Source organism: Patella vulgata, chromosome 3 (assembly GCF_932274485.2).
Source record: "Patella vulgata chromosome 3, xgPatVulg1.2, whole genome shotgun sequence".
Taxonomy (NCBI): domain Eukaryota; kingdom Metazoa; phylum Mollusca; class Gastropoda; family Patellidae; genus Patella; species Patella vulgata.
Window position 1 is genome coordinate 25,633,032 of NC_065881.2, and position 17,593 is coordinate 25,650,624.

The window sequence follows — 17,593 nt, forward strand, 5'->3', positions numbered from 1 at the left end:
AGAAACATAAAGAATTTTGAACTGGGAATTTTAGATTGCTAACTACACAATTACTATGATAGCTTCTTGATATGCATGCAAGGTTTGGTTAACAGATACTTAGATATGCTCGGGAACCATAAGTATGCCCCGGAAACAAAATCGGGTTGGACATACTGACGTATTGCCGGACTGACGCAGCCAAAATGTCAGTATATACTTCCCTCAAATAGAATAACAAGCCAGTTCCAGCGCCAGCTATAAGTGTTTGGAAAAACCTGGTAATGGGCCGTTTTAATCCGATTGAGTCCAAACCGAGAAATTATCTACCGATTATATTTCGATTTGTTTTTCGACATAAAAATCAATTTAGCGCGGAGTAAGCACCACGACATAAAGGTCAGTGGCGACCGAGAGCAGTGAATATAAGCTATATAAATAATCCTCCAATAAGATTGATGTAAAAGTACAACCCATAGCTGTTTGATGTCGGCTAGTACGGCTAAACCCAGAATCCCGACTGCTCCGCTGTGCATGAATATTGTCAAGAAGAGGACACGCCGACCATGTGAAGCCATTCAGATACGAAGACTCAAACCAACGATGAACAGAGATCAAGGATTATTCCTTCACAGTGCGGATGACAATCTTATTCTATAATTATTTGCAGCTAGATTAAGCAAAGTATATTCTATCATAATTAATATTGTATCGGACCGTAACTTCGAGTACGAAAAATCACGTTTTTAGCTTTACAGGTCACAATTTTTATCCGATTTTATTGAAACAAAATGCCCATTTATAACCCAAAGATCTCGATTACGTTCGATATTCGCGCATATCGGGCTGTAATTTCTTGATTATGGCCCCTGATTGTACGAAAAATCGCCTTCTTAGCTTGTGGACCCTCTAGAGGTCACATATGATTTTAAAAACCGTTCACATATTTCACCATTACACCACAATGACGGTTGAGTTCGAAATTATTGAAAAACGGACCGAAACTGCCCTACAAAATGACCGTTCCACGTACGTAAATAGTGTAAAAGTATTTAACGCTAAGGTGGTGGACCCTCTAGAGGTTAGAATTTTTATCATGAATTCGTCCACTCTAAATGGCTTTACGTGTTATGAATTATTTCACAAGTTTTATTATTCATGCCCAGATGAGTGTAACAGGAAAACTGTTTAACCCTTACAAAACCTTTAACAAAATAATGACTTACACTCTTCAATAGCGATTTAAACTAGTCGATGACACATAATGACATGCTTCTCCAAAATAGATGGTTAAAAAGTCTAGTCATTCGTGTCAAGGTGAACAGAAACCCCACCCAACAAAATACACAGACCAAAAAAGAGACAGCTTCAGATTCATAATTCATAATAGTCAAGGACAACACCACCCATCCAGGTCATTCCGATCTTAACACCGTCGGGGTTTTTTCCTCCAGTCCGCCTCCTACACCGCACCTCTAAAGACCACAGTGGACAAAGAAATTATTCCAACAAAATATACCTCGGTTAGGAACATCATTTAGTTGTTCGGGCGGTACGAAACAACGTGGTTTCATGTATACAAGAGAAATCAGAAACGCCGCTGTCAGGGCAAGATTTCTCTTATATCACAAAGCATAGTGTATGTCCGTCTTCATTAACCTGGTTGGTGGAGATTATGCTGAGTAATATCTTGTATTCAGTTGTATATAATAGAAAAGTAAGACTGATGACTAACCGTGGTTTAGGTCAATATTAGCATATTGTTTGAATATACATTACGCTACACGGCACATCTATTCATTCAAACAAAATCTACACCAAATAAGAACTATTCGCTGTATTTTATAAAAGGTAAGATAATTCAACTTGGAAGATTAATTTGATTTAAGAGTTTAATTACGAAGCGTTTTATTTAATTAATAAATGTGCATTTGGCGGAAGATGTACCTTCTATGTTCTTTAATAGTCATTTTTATTTCATTTGTAAACTTAGTTTTTATTTTTCATTAGAAAAAATGAAATAAGGTTTTTCTTACTGAAATTCTGAGATATTATCATTTTACGTACATGTAAAAATAGACGGTTTATAAGCAAGATAAAGTCCTCGACTTCGGTTACGCTGGGGGAAAAAGACTTTAGAAAAAAACCTCGAAAGAAAAACCTCATCGGCCTCGGTTTTTCCTTTCTCTGGTTATTTTCCTCAGTCTTTCTTCCCCCAGCAATAACCCCAGTCTCGTGCTTTATCCTGCACATAAAAGACGAGGTGATATTTTAATCTGAAGTCGGGACCAGCAGTGAGTACGGCACTGCCTCGCTAACCTGGAGATCCGGATTTGATACCGATAATGTCCGCGAAAGTACCTCAGAATTTCCGATGTGGCTTCCCCTTGTCGGAGGGCCTGGCAAGAAACTCTGTCTAGCCGTTCCGATCGGACGAGATAACCGAGGTTTCGTGTAGCCTATTCTTCATTAACCCGGTTGGAGCCGAAAAGTAGGACTAATAAACCTCATTACAAGCATTCATTTTTAATCTGTAAGTTACAAAATCTTTAAATCTTTCAAATGCATTTAGTTGCTGGATTTATAAGTATTTATCATTTATATAGCTTCCCTGTGGCATTCGATTTAATTAATTTCTGCGTAATCTAATGATATAGATGGTGAAGAAGTAAAAACTTAGAGTCTATGATACATGTAGTAAGTGCAGGGGGACTGCACCACATATAATTTACATAATTATACGGACAAGATACAACACGCAGAAATCACAAACAAACGAACAATTCAAAATAAGTGAATGGATCCGGGGGCTGGCCGTAAGGTTTTATAGGACTGATAGATTGGACTATATGCCTTTGTAACAGATTTTAACTTCTACAATGGAGCTTCTACTTCAGAAATCAAAGTTAAACTAGTCTTTCATCTTCTAAAACGCATATGCCTGGAATGCCATTTGAAGAGTTCATATACGGCCTAGCTAATTCAGACCAAACGAAGTATTTGGTTTTCTGAATAGAGTAAGCAACCGTGTACTAAACTCGTTGTTATATCTAGTTTAGATCACAAAACTATTTGTATTCACATATAAATAGATGATACATTATTTCAATTACAGCAGATCATTACGATGAATAGAGTAATATCTTTGGTTGTATGTCTGGTGATGATGACGTCACTTGGTAATGGGTCAAATTGCAAGTAAGTCTTTTTTAAAACTTGGAAATAGCCTTGATAAGTTTTTATGAAAAGATGTTAAAAATTATGCCTGGACGTGTTCGTCTGAATTTCATTTATTTTTGTTCAGTTGATAGAAATGAAATGAAATGGTGTTTAACGCACTACTGTTCTGATCCTATACTGGGCTAATGAAGACGGGCATAAGCCATACAGTGTGCTATGAGGGAAATTTTGCCTCGGCAGCGGCACTATGGCCAACTCTTATATCGAATTCCAATTCCCGATGGATCTTTAGTGAACGCCAATGTATACGCGGGACCTCGGTTTTTTGGTACCACCCGAACGACTAGACAACTGGCATTGTCAGGCCCACCGCCCTGCAAGGGGAAATCACGTCGGAAAACCCCGATGAACTTTCTAAGCCAATGCAGTGATCGAACACGCGACCTCCAGACTAGCAAATCAGCGTCTTACCCACATAGCCACCGTGGCTCCCAATTGATAGACATAATACAAGATACAAAGCCTCCCATGGATTAAAGGGTGTATTGAAATAGACAAAGAGGTTACAAAGCACATATTAATGTACTATGATGAATGTATGTAAAGTGATTTATATTCACTTTTTGTAATAAAAAAAAAAATATTGAGATTTCTAATCAATTATGTTCGGTGAAATACGTGAACAGTTCAAATTGAACGGCAGTCGTTTACGCCTGCTTAGTGCATTCTACACGATTTTTAAATTATTATTTTGTCGTTTGTGAATCATCCTTTACTAATTACTTCCACATTCTGTGTTTTTATTTGTTCATTACAAAATGGCACCCGAAACCATAGGGTACACGACTCGTGTACTAATTAAAATTGTTAATTGTTTCTAAAATATTGGATATTATAACACTATTGTTTCACGGCAAGATAAGAACATCAATATTGATTGAAATTGATCAATATAGAATTCTAATTCGTGTTTTTAATTTCGAATATTATGGAAAATATTAACTTTGTTCATTTAACTGTTTATCTTCCAATAAAATCCTCGTGTGTAGAACTATGTCCTATAGATTATTTTCGTTTCATTTATAAAACAGTGTGCTTTGCATCTATCAATTACATTGACAGTTCGAGGGCGTTTCATGGAAGCTATCTGGATGTGAATGCTGTTTTATCTGCTGTTGATGTAAATAACGATGGTAAAATAACCCTGACTGAAGACAGAAACAGTGTCCTGCTCGGCGATTCATCCAGTAAGGCCCAGGTTTTTTTTCTTAATCAAGAATTACATTGGTTTGTCTTTTTTGTATTTATGCTTATTATGTGACCCAAAGTTTCTAATTAACGGTGAAATGTTCCCTTGACTATGCGCTTAAAGATATGTTTTATATTGGTCAAAGGGTTTGACGGGCACCTTCATGATCCTCGAGGATTTTCAAAGACTAAAGGGTTTCCTCCGACTGTAAAAGACGCCTCTGTGCATGCAAATTAATGAAATAAATATTTACCATATTATGTTACTCACTGTCTCTCTCTCTCTCTCTCTCTCTCTCTCTCGTCTAGTTACGTTTCGATGTGATCAACACGGTTGCTACGAATGACCTCAATATATGATAAGACCTGATAGGATCACCACGATTACTACACTATTACAACCACGATTTCAAATGTAGCACGAATCGTGATAGTGGGAACCTAGCATAAGAGAATTAAAACAAACGTTTATTTTTTTCTTCTTTAAACTGTTGGTTCAGATGGTTTTAATTCTTGGATGCGCTATATTTTGGTTTCCAATTTTTAGAGGATGGTAAAACATCGAGAGCAGAATTTGTCAACAGATTGGTCCATGTTTTCTGTTATCCAAAGATGTTGGCCAGTTATGGTTTCGATATGCTGGACAGGAATAACGATCGCTTCCTCACAGGCGACGATGTAATAGCATCACGATTTGGTGGTAAGACCCCAACCACACGTTTTTTGCAACCCTCCTCATGGAGCCTACGAAAACAGATAAATGCATTCAGCAGGTTTCAGTTTCATTCCCGTCGAATTTACACATTCAGACGACTTGCAATGTAAAGAAGTCTTATCGTAATGCAAATTGTTTCAGAAATGATTTTAATCAATCGACCCCAACCAAAGTTCACATCTTAAGAATCAAACGAAATCTTAAAGGTATACAATATTTCATAAAAAAAAGGCCAAACCCATTTGATTTCTCGTTCGTCGGACTTGTCGTGCATAATTTTGCTTATTGTAATTTGCTTATTTTCTGTAAAATTTTGGGTGTTGTGTGTTCGCACCCTTTATGTCGCGTTCGTGGCGACCTTTTTTTAAATAATACTGCCATTTTTAATATCGGCGAATGGGAATACGAAACGAAAATATACGGACAACGAGCAAATGTTTGGGCGTCTATTATGGCAACTAAATTTAATAAGCAAATCCAGTTTATAGTAAACTTTGGCGCAGTTTTGCTGAATAAATCAGTGTTGGCTTCAGGAATAACCAACAAACTAGTTGTATGTTGGTTTCGATACCAAGTACCCGCATTACAATAATTCTCCCTTTATTGTTTTAAGAATTAAAGGTTCTGATATCGTTTTTTGGTTTTGCTTGTTATTCTATCAAATGACAAAGGAGTCACTTCCATTGTGTTTGATTTACTAAAAGTTTAAATTTGAATTTGTATGATGTATTTCTTAGTTGGGTATATGATTCAACAGATGGCATAATATTAATGTTTGGTTTGAAAGCATAGTTCAGTGCGTACAAGACTGTCCGATGTTTTTCAAAATTTAATTATTTGTTGTGGCTCGTTTGCTTCTTTTTATTAGCTGAAATTCCGAAGAACTAAAACTCGATGTGGTATGCCCTAAACATTCTAAAATGCCCTATCTACAGAAAACCTGTCAAGTAAGGAAAACGTATATAAACGAAAAATATTATATCGCCGTAATGTTATTATCACCGGGCCCCTCTTTCGGAGGCTAAATTTACACGGACAAAGTTTCTATTATGAAAATATATTTTGTTAACGAAAACAGGCCATATCAAGCCTTGTGATTTATCAAATACTATTTATTATAACCTTTAATAATCGGACGATCAACGAGTACGATATTTATATTTACAGCATCTGGGGAGCTCGATCGTTCAGTTTTGGCAGTGGGTTTACGACGTCTGGATACTCGTGCAAGAGAATTAGACAGAAAATATAAGGTAAGATAACTTTGTCAGTGGTGTAGGACGGAGGGCCTGGAAAGGAACAGTGTCTAGTCGTTCGGCTGGGACAGAAAAACAAAGCCACGTGTACAGGGTCGGGTGCCCTAAAAAGAACCCCTGACAGTTGAAATGCGACGAAGAGTAGGTAGATCGACGCTGCCTAGGCAAACTTTCCTTCATAGCACAGTACATGATGTATGCCAGTCTTTATTATCCTGGACGGTGCAGATAAGTGGAACGTCAACTCCCATTTCATTTCCTACAAAAGGAAGCAGGTATAGTACTATCGACCATACAGGGCAATGAGATATATTACCATCCACAATGAAAGGTATTCAAATTCAAAGCCCATAAATGCAAAATGACAAACCGGTGCTAAAATACGTCGCACTTCCCAGAAAACGGTTCAAAGTAACTTCAGTGGATTCAGCTGTTCCAGAAAATGGAAGTATTACCCCTTGTAAATTTAAGTTTGCGCAATTTGTTTAGTTTAGCTCTATAATTACATTGTTTTAAATTGAAAAAAAAAACCTGTTTTGCCTTTCAGACATTATTTGCGATGGTGCAACAAAGATATGACGGACCAGGCAGTTGGTGATTATCCGGTCAATGTTTATTTAATTGATTTAACAGATAAATAAATCAAGTTCTAAAAACGGCCTATTCACATTTTCAATTGAGAGTATACAGTCGTCACACTTGTCCGTGGATCCATTCATCTGCTGCACAGTTTTGTCATTTTTGAAACCCAGATAGTCAAAAGGCGGAAGACTGTCGAAATTCGTCAAATTGCTACCCCTTTCACCGATAACTTTGAAAATTCTACACGTCAAAGTGTTTCAGATTTAATGTTTTTAATACGTGCTGGATAGTAAGCATAGTCCTTTAAGGAGAAACCGTATCGGAATTCAGAGACGTACAACTAGTTTACACAGCGTTATTGTCCCCATGTCGTCAAAAACTTGTAAATACGGGACAGTTTAAATTTCTGGAATTCTGTGGCTGGTAAAAAAAAATACGCGACAGTTTAAATTTGTGGAATTCTGTGGCTGGTAAAAAAAAGGGTAAAAGGGCCAATAAACGGGGTTTTAAAAATCCAATAAGATCCGATTCCTAGAATGTGTTCAAATCAAGAAAATAGTTTATTTGCTTTGAATAAGGAGAGTTATTCCCCTTGTTCCTTAAGTAAGGTTTGATGGTCGAGAGCGAAGACATTAAGTAATATATTGATAATGCACAAGGCCTTAGCCGAGTGTTGTTTTACGCAATTTCTTTAGCTCGAGACCATTAAACAACTTAAAATATAGACAATATCCCGTACGTGCTTTTCAATAAAATACGTCACGCGAGTCCAATATTTCATCTAGTACATGTATAGATAATGTACGATTGGCAAGTTGCCCGTACATTATTGGAAATAATGGTATGCCAACATCAAAGGGTGGCGTCACATCTGTATTTTAATTGTTTCTAAAGAAGGGGGTGCTCGATTGTCAGTCCGGAACGTCCCGAATTGACAGTATTCCAATCAACTGATACGGAATTCGGCCATGTCACAGTTCTGCCAGTCCAGACAGCTGATGTGGTATGAGTGATGATTGAGTATTTTAAGTAACAAATATGTTTCAGCTGTCATAATTGGTTGGGATATTTTTTTCATGCAGTCGGCACATGCGTTGTACTCCGAAATTTTCCTTTTCACTCTATTAACACTATTTTTGGAATTGAAAGAATTTAACTCCGGAACGTTCAATCGAGTACCTCCATAATCCGAAGCAACACAGCTACTTTCCCGATGATCATTTCTCTATCAAACCTAAACAGGACAAGTGGTTATGGTAGCTCAACCAACGAAATACTGTTTGACACAATGTAGAAAAGTAGGACGTTAAACCCCATTCCAATTCATTTCAAATCATTCCATATCAACTGGACCAATGGTGGGAACATGGACCCCCTCCAATGTTATAGTATATTGCCTTAAACTAAGAAATCCGAAATTTTACCTCTCTAGGTTGGAAACTCGCTGAGATATGGCCATTTAAAATCAGGGTACTGAAAAGGATCATAAATTCAGAATTTTTTTTCAGGTTTTCGGATGCTTTAAACTCACATTTCTAATAGGAGTAGAACTCTCTAACTTTGTAATCTACGACAACTTTTGATGTAGATTATAAATTTAGCATCACACTCATTGTCCAATGCATACTGTTCGCGCCACCAGGTGGCAAAATGTGGAACAAATGAAATTAACTATTCACTTTTTTTTTAAGGATTTCCACAGCCTCTGGAAAAGTCACTATTGTATACACGAACTCCAAAATTGGCATAGTTAATGTCAGTTGATCTTATATCATATCGATGGAATAAATACGTTTCCAAATATTCAGTCTCGGTATTCAATGCACGCTGAAAACGTACAAAATATACCCATTTTCACCTTCAATCTTGGCCATGTGGGACAGAGGTTAAAATTCTGAATAAGTTTGATAATAAAACTTGAATTACCCTACTATAACATACATTAAAGTCCATCTTATGTATTTGATGGCTTTTATTTTTTTAATGGCTGTTTTAAAAATTGTTGACTTTTCACGTTGATTTTAAAATAAGTTCTAAATGACCTATACTCTTCAAACCTGTCTATTTAGGGTGACTTTTTTGCGTAATTACAAATATGTACATTGTATTGTTCTAATTTTATTTTGCGTCCAGAATGAGAACAAAATGGTTAATACGCTTCAAGAATTGGAATAATGGGTTTTGATGAGATTAAAATTATTTCTGAAAGACTTAGGTCCCTCAAATTTGTCATTTTAGACCAATTCTTAGCATAGAATAAGAATAAGGACTCTTTGGGGATCCAGGAAGTATCGTTTCAATTTAGTTTTGCTTTAAAACAGCTGAAAACTCCTTTTGTTTGCTTAGAAAGTTGAAGTACTTATATAGTTTTACTATCACTAGACGCCTCAAAACTACAGGCCGCAATTCTTAACGCTTCGTCTTGAAACTATGTATACTAATTTTTTCTTCTACCCTAAGGATGTTCGCTATTGTATTTGGTGCGTGCCTGACCCCAGTGATTGTCTTGAAGTTGTGCATACTTATTCCTTATACCCCAAGAATGGTTGCTATTGTTTTTTGTGCATGACCAACGCCCAGGGACAGAGCTACGCTTAATTTTTCTTTGTGTGTCTGTGTGTTTTGATCATCTTGAAAACTTTTCATACTTATTCCTTATACCTTTAGGATGACCGCTATTGTTTTTTGTGCATGCCCGACCCCCCACCCCGGGGGAGCACAGCAACGCCCTTTTTTTATGTTTATCGCCTAGGGGCCGCAATTCTGAATGGATCATCCTGGAACGTGACAGGGGTCGGTCATGCACCAAAAACTCAGAATTGCAGTCTGTGGACGATAACACAAAAACCTGGTGTTGCTGTGCTCCTGGGGGTCGAGCATGCACCAAAAATAATAACAGTCATCCTTTGGATATAAGGAATATATATGAATAGTTTTCAAGACGATCCATTAAGAATTGCGGCCTGTAGGCAAAACACACAGACACACAAAGAAAAAATGGGTGTGGCTCTGGCCTGGGTTGGGCATGCACCACAAACAATAGGAAACATCCTTAGGGTGTAAGGAATACGTATGCAAAGTTTCAAGACCGTGCGTTAGGAATTGCGGTCTGTAGTTTTCAGTTGTTCAGTGATCGTGTAACAACATTACTGTACTACAACTTTCTAAGCAGACAACACAAGTTTTCCCCTGTTTTTGAAAGCAAAATTAAATTAAAACGATACTCCCTGTAACCAAAATGTGTCTGTATTCTTATTCTACATTATAAGTTGCTCTAAAATGATAAATGCCTAAGTCTTTCAGAAGTAGGGGGGATGGCTGAATGGTTAGCGTGCGCGCGCTGTATCATAAAGCCTGTCATTGAGTCGACTGGCGTGGTTTCGAATCCCCGGTTGTACGTGACAAGGAGTAGGGTCGCCTGTCCAACCTCGTGGGTTTTCTCCGGGTCCTCCGGTTTCCTCCCACTGCTAAAGACCCCTACGCGCAAGCGAAATATGTAAATAAAATTAAAAAACATATGTTAGTCCCGAAATGACCTAGTTTGTGTCGAGTGGACGTTAAACCCCATTTCTCTCTCTCTTTCAGAAGTAATTTTAATCTGATTGTCAAAGTCCAATATTCCAATTTGTAAAGTGGAATAACCATTTTTTCTCATTTGGGAGGTCAAATATAAATTCGAACAATACAATGTAGATCAAAATGATTACATATTTACTCTATATAGACACATTTGAGGGGTATAGGTCATTTAGACGTAATTTTAAAATCAAAGTGAAAAGTCAACAATTTTTATAACAGCCATTAAAACCTCATCACCGCATCAGAATTCAAGTGTCAATTAAAAATATAAACCATCAAATACACAAGATGGACTTTAATGTATGTTATAGTAGGGTAATTGAAGTCTCATTATCAAACTTTTTCAGAATTTTGACCTCTGTCCCACATGGCCAAAATTGAAGGTGAAAATGTGTATATTTTGTACGTTTTCAGTGTGCATTGAATAACAAGACTGAATATTTGGAAAAGTATATATTCCATCGACTTAGAATCTTTTGTAAATTGATAAAACACAAACTGACATTAACTATGCCAATTTTGGAGTTCGTGTATACAATAATGACTTTGCCAGAGGCTGTGGAAATCCTGAAAATAAAAGTGAATTATTTATTTGTTCCACATTTTGCCACCTGGTGGTACGAACTGTGTGAATCGCACATTGCGTGTGATGCTAATTCATAATCTACAACAAAAGTTGTCTTAGATTACAAAGTTAAAGAGTTCTACTCCTATTAGAAATGTGAGTTTAAAGCGCCTGAAAACCTGAAAAAAAAATTCTGAATTTATGATCCGTTTCAGTACCCTAATTTCAAATGGCCATATCTCAGCGAATGTTCGGTCTAGAGACGTATAATTTTGGATTTGTTAGCTTAAGTCCATGTACTATAACATATATTTTTTATAATTTTTTGGAGGGGGTCATGTTCCCAACTTTCCGAAATTTGGTGCACTTGACATGGAATGACCCAACACCTTAATTCCACAACGATTTAGTATCAAACTATTATCTGCTTTCAACTTGAATATGTGAACGGGGCATGCGCTTGCATGCTAACTAGTCAGCTAAGTGCCAGCTTGCAAGTCTCCGTTACCAATGCTGCTATGGATTGTGATCGAAAATTGTATTATGCATAAGATATTTCAACAAAGTAAATATAATCAACAAAGTCTACTACAAATTACAACATAGGCCTTCAAGTTGAATAAGCTTTAGAGAAATTGTATGATTCGTGTTTTCATAAAGAAAAAATTAAAGTAATCATAAATTTTATAATAACAGTAATATGAAAAAAGGGGTAATTTATTGCACATTAACATTCCAATTTAACATGTATATTTTTCTTTGGTATTATTAAGAGCCTAACGAGTACATGCACTCATAAAGAATTAATAGATGAAGATTTCGGGTGAAGCTCTTCTAAGTGTTACAATTGTTAATGTGGGAAGTAATTTAAAACTAAATCATTTGCCAGAATAAAGCCGACTATCCAAAGTGGAACTCTTGCTTATCAAGATTTAAGGGTAAGCCGAAAATCCGCGACATTATAATAGATAACATTAATCACAAGACCGCTTTAAACCGATATATTTAACTGTACTGAAATGATTATCTTTATATTACCCGTTTTAAAACTCCAATTTTGTAGCCCCTGTGTGGCGTGGCGAGTTTGCCTCCGGTTTGGGATTTATCCCGGGCACTTGTATACATCCAAAAACTGTTTACATAACAAAAAACTATATCTACTTTTGTCGGTATTGGATAGGCTCTGATTTACTAATTAGTTCATTAAAGTGTTCGATCTATATATTTATGATAGATAATTAACTAATAATACAACATGACAGTTGTGATAATGAATGAAGATAAGTCTCTCTGATGTGTTCGGTAGGCCTATATAAAATAAAAGAAACTAGTCAGAAAAAACTCTTATAGATTCTTGGCTCAAATATACATGCAAATTGCTCATGGATTCTTGATACGTTACGATGTTTGTACATGTACTGTAAATCCAGGTAACCGTATAAGTTATACACTTATTTGACCGTAAGACAATCTAAGGCAAATTGCACACGGCGTCGATAACGATGTTAACTTTCTCCTGTGCATACTTGGGTCAAATTCAACACGCCACACCGTATTAGACTCTGTCAAATCTAATTGGATTAAAATATGTTACATCTATGTTTTAAAAACAGGATCCAGTTTTAACATATGTTGAAGTATTGGTGACATAACTTTCGTCAAACCAATCAAAAATATTTAGCTCATATTGCAAATCGATTTGATACCCACAGGGGTGAAAATGTAACGTTCGTATAGTATGACAATTTTTGTGAGTGAGTCATTTAGATAATCGTCATGATTTCGGTTTTTGTATTGTGTGTCTTTAGTCCATTCCGGTGTCTGGGACATCGGATCTTCGGTAGATTTACATCGACTGTGGTTCGAAGCTACTTTTATTGTCTTGTCCCCCAACCTTAAGACACCTTTTCCAGTCGTCACGAGACATCGTCACTAATGCATAAATAGTCGTTCTTCATTCGTTTACGTTTGCTTCCAAATAGCGTGATATCGCAGACAAGGCGTCCTTGTTCGTATTCATCTTTATATCCAACAGATCAAAAAACAATGCTATCCGTTGTTATAGTATTGCCGTAGTAGTGATGTAATTTGAGCACAAACCATGTCTCCCAAACACATTTCATTCAATCCATTTTGTAAAACTAACTGATTCACATACAACTGCATTTTCCTTTTTAATTGTGAATATTGACGAATACCGAAAAGCAAGTAGCTCGTTTTTCGATATTTATTAATATTTATATGTGAATTTCAAGTTAGCACAATCTTGGAATGGTTATATATAGAGAATATCTTAGAAACCCATTTTATTAAATCAATTTTGAAAAATAACCGAATAAATCATGTTTTAAGATGCCGGTGTTGATGCAAGAACGCACAAAATAAATATTCCTCCTTTCGATAAATACGTAATATAATTGTGTGTTTAAGACGTTAATCCTCATTTCATTTCATGTTCATTTTTAATTTTTTTTTTAAAATGATATTAGAAAATAGTATTAAACAGAACAGAACAACAATGCAGAAATGAAGAATTGGAGTTAATTTAGTGTATTCATATCTGACATATCAGTGTGAAATCTCGAATATTATCGAAATAACTTTTTATTAGTTGTATGATTAATCCCTTGCAGCTAAACTCGAACTTGTTTTTGAAGCGAGTAATTATTCCAGGTTATTGCTAAGCCTGCAGCCTAATGTATTTACGCCTAAACTATTATACTATTATTGTCTGATTTTATCATGGACGTTATAAAAAAAACACGCCAACAGTGAGGATGGTTTCCCACATCTCAATCCAAAATAAATAGACGATACTCTTTAATTACGTGTGTCAAATTTAAAGGGGAATTTTCAGATTACTTTACCTGTAACTCTGGTTTATTACAAGGGGAGTCTCTCTCACCACTTTTGTTCTCATTCTATGTCATCGATTTGTAGACTAAACTACTTGGCTGTAATAGGGAACCTATAAGTATTGGTGACATAAATTTGTGTCTACTAATGTATGCAGGCGATACCGTAATTTACAGAATATGTGGAATGGTATAGATGAATACTGTTCGGACAATTGTCTCGATTTAAATATCAAATGTAAATAAAACGAAAATCGTCGTTTTTAGAAACGGTGGTAAGATCATGTGTAATGAATTGTGGTATTATAGAAATATTTTAGTTAAAGTAGTCAGTATAGCTTTAATTACCTTGGTATAGTTTTCAACTACAACGGTAAATTATCTGTTACCCGAAAAACTATAGCCCTACAGGGACAGAAAGCTTGCTTTAGTTTAATGCAAATCGTCAAAGACAACAATTTTAATATACTAACTAGTTTAGCATTATTTGACACATACGCGATCCCCGTTCTAAATTATACATCAGAAGCCGATAGTATAGAAAAGGTCAATTGGTCATTTTGTAAGAAAATATTGGGTGTCAGAACATCAACAAGCAACGTATTAGTAGCCTTTGAAGGTGTGTTCCCACTTAGCCGGCAGACTGTTAATCCTTTGATTGATCTTAAAACTATAGTCTGTTTAAAAGTAGTCACCCAAGAACTGTTCACTAGTGTTCAGCGTTAATAAGCTCTTAATCCCTCTTAATAAAATTTATTAACCAACTAATTAATGACATTTTGAACACAGTTCATGCCGGCGTTATAATTTCAAACATGAATTCAATTCACTATATTAATATAAATAGATGGTCGATCTGTGTCGAAATTATATTTATTACGTCCAGGTTAATATTCGCTTTATCTCCAATAATCGAGGTGGCCGATATTTAATACACAATGGTTACAAGTTCAGTACAAAGTCAAGCAGACCAAATACCGTCTATTGGAAATGTTCAACAAAAACTTGTCCAGCTACTGTAAACAACAAGAATGATGTTCTTACCACTGATGGATCCGAACACAATCATCAACCAGATAATGTAAAGATTAAAGTTGATACGTTGTTGTCATCCATGATGGATTTGGTAAAAACTGACCACAGACCAATGCCAAGTATTTATCAAGAACAAATAACTAGTAAGTAACTTGTGCCATTTAATCTTGAACCTTATTTCCAAACTGAAAATAAAATGTTTTGATATTATTTCTATTGAGTAAGTTCTATATGTCTATTTGTTTATATTGTTTCAGGTCTACGAACTGAGGAAGTTACTGAAGTTATACATTCCGCCTTATACCGCTCACGATCAAAAATGTTACCAACATTACCTAAAGAACGCCAGGACATAGAACTTACAGAATCATACCAAACAGCTAATGGTGACCGGTTCCTGCTTTTTTCAGACATAAATATGTATATATTTGCAACAGATGAAAATCTACGATTTCTCGCTGGCAGTGATTCGTATTTTTGTGTGCCCACGGCTTTTTTACCAGATATATACAATTCATTCAATGATAGATGGAAAAATGTATCCACTCGTGTATGCTTTGCTAGCAAATAAGCGACAGGGCCCCGTACTACCAACCACGTAGAAGGTTGGCATTCTAAGTTGAATAAAATGACAACATGCCATCCTAATATTTACAAGTTCATTAACTTAATAAACCAAGAACAATCCTATGTCGAAATCACCATTTCACAGATATTATTTGGGGGCACCAAAAGGCCCCGAGTTAAGAAATATCGACAACTTGATACAAGAATTGAACATTTGAAAACACAGTTATTAAATGGCTCTTTAAGTGTAAATCGGCATGGAACAAATATTTCCAATTTAGTGAGGCTGTAAAATGATTGTTATGTTGTAAGGCATTTATTTATAAATTATATAATGCTATTTAATAAAAGTTAAATGTGTAAATTGTAATGCATTTTTATATGTGTAAATCATTTAATGTTATTTAATAAAAGTTAAATTTGTTAAAATCAATACAGTTTTAGTCTTAAAAAAGATATGGACTATAGTTTATAACACCATTGTTCTAGGATTAACTCTGGATTAGCGGCAAAATTTGACATCAAAGCCTGCCGGCTAAGTGGGAACACCCCCCTTTGAACTTGGTAGATATCCTCTTAGTATACAGAGGAATATGTTAATAATTAAGTACTGGTTAAAAGTAATAACAGTGTTCTAAGTAATTGTTGCTATATGTATAAAGCTCTAGAGAGCGGTAAATGCTACCACCCTTGGATAAGTTATGCAAAAATCTCTATTATTTAGTAATGGATTTGGAACTGTGTGGCAACGGGCATTTCTTTTAGAGTTTGTTCAGCGAATAAAAGGTTGTCAGCTACAATCATATAATAGTATAACTAGATCTTCTTCAAAATGTCAGTTATATAATATAATTACTTGAATTACAGGGTTACCTACAAAGAAATATAGTACATAAAGATCTCATATGCAAGTTCAGGATACCAGCACATAATCTAATGGTTGAAACTGGTAGATACTATAATATTGATAGGGCTGTAAGATTTTGTACTTTTTTTGACATGCACGATGTAGAGGATGAGCTCCATTTCATTCTAGTATGTCTTGTCTATGCGGAATATCGGAATAAGTATATAAAATAACACTACAGAAACAAACCATCAGTATATAAATTTATCGCTCTTACTTAGCTCAACAAATAGTAAAAATCTTGGTGTATATTTATATTTGGCTACGAAGAAACGATACACCCTAGTATCAAGTGTACAACAACCTTTATAATAACTTATTTGCAAAGTGCATTAATTCAATTTAATAAGCAAATTGTTTGTATATTAGTTATTGTTGACTGACATTCTAATATATATACGCATGCACGATATTTATTGCCCTGGGTTAAACTGTATCCGCCATCTAATTATATGCCATCCGCCATCTAATTATATGTATACTATGTAATGTAATACCTATATGCATACGCATTTGGAATAAACAATTACAATTGCTTGCACTTTTATTGTTTTATAAATCACCTCGCAATCCAATTGTCTCTGAATAACCTGGTAAGTATCGACCTTTGTCAAGGTATTGGCCTAATGAGACTATACGCAGATTCAAACAAGTGCATGGTCAAATGATTATCACGTTGGTCTTTTCACCATTTAGTTTCGAGATACTTTGTGTCATTCATGATTTGCTATCTTGGATATAACATCACATATTGGAAGTCACGCTGCGTATTATCTACATGTCGGTGATAGAGGTGTACATCAGTGTCATTGTGGGTGATGATATGCTTCCCCAACCTAAAAGCAATAACACACAATCACCCCATCCAAAATGTTACCGGAGACAACCTAATACAATATGGTGGCTGACAGTATCAAACACGGCCGATAGTTCGAGAAGATCGTCATTGTCAGCTATCATATTATTTCGACGTTTCAGCTCCACGTGACTGACGATATTCTGTCTGGAATGTATGGTGTAGATCATTATCGTACAGACTTTACAATAGTCCCTTCTTAATGGTATGGGAAATTTGAAACAGCGCGGTTGTTTTTTATCAAGCGAAGGCTCCTTTATCGATGCAAT

The 17,593-nt window shown here is 35.7% G+C and overlaps 1 long non-coding RNA gene across 1 annotated transcript; it reads left to right on the plus strand.

Moving 5' to 3' along the window:
- Window positions 1–1,739: 1,739 nt before the first annotated feature.
- LOC126815502 (uncharacterized) lies at window positions 1,740–7,017 on the plus strand. The gene is made up of 6 exons (XR_007677943.2): window positions 1,740–1,830; window positions 3,095–3,177; window positions 4,282–4,406; window positions 4,955–5,107; window positions 6,290–6,375; window positions 6,926–7,017. It is a non-coding gene; the product is annotated as an uncharacterized LOC126815502 (long non-coding RNA).
- Window positions 7,018–17,593: the final 10,576 nt, after the last annotated feature.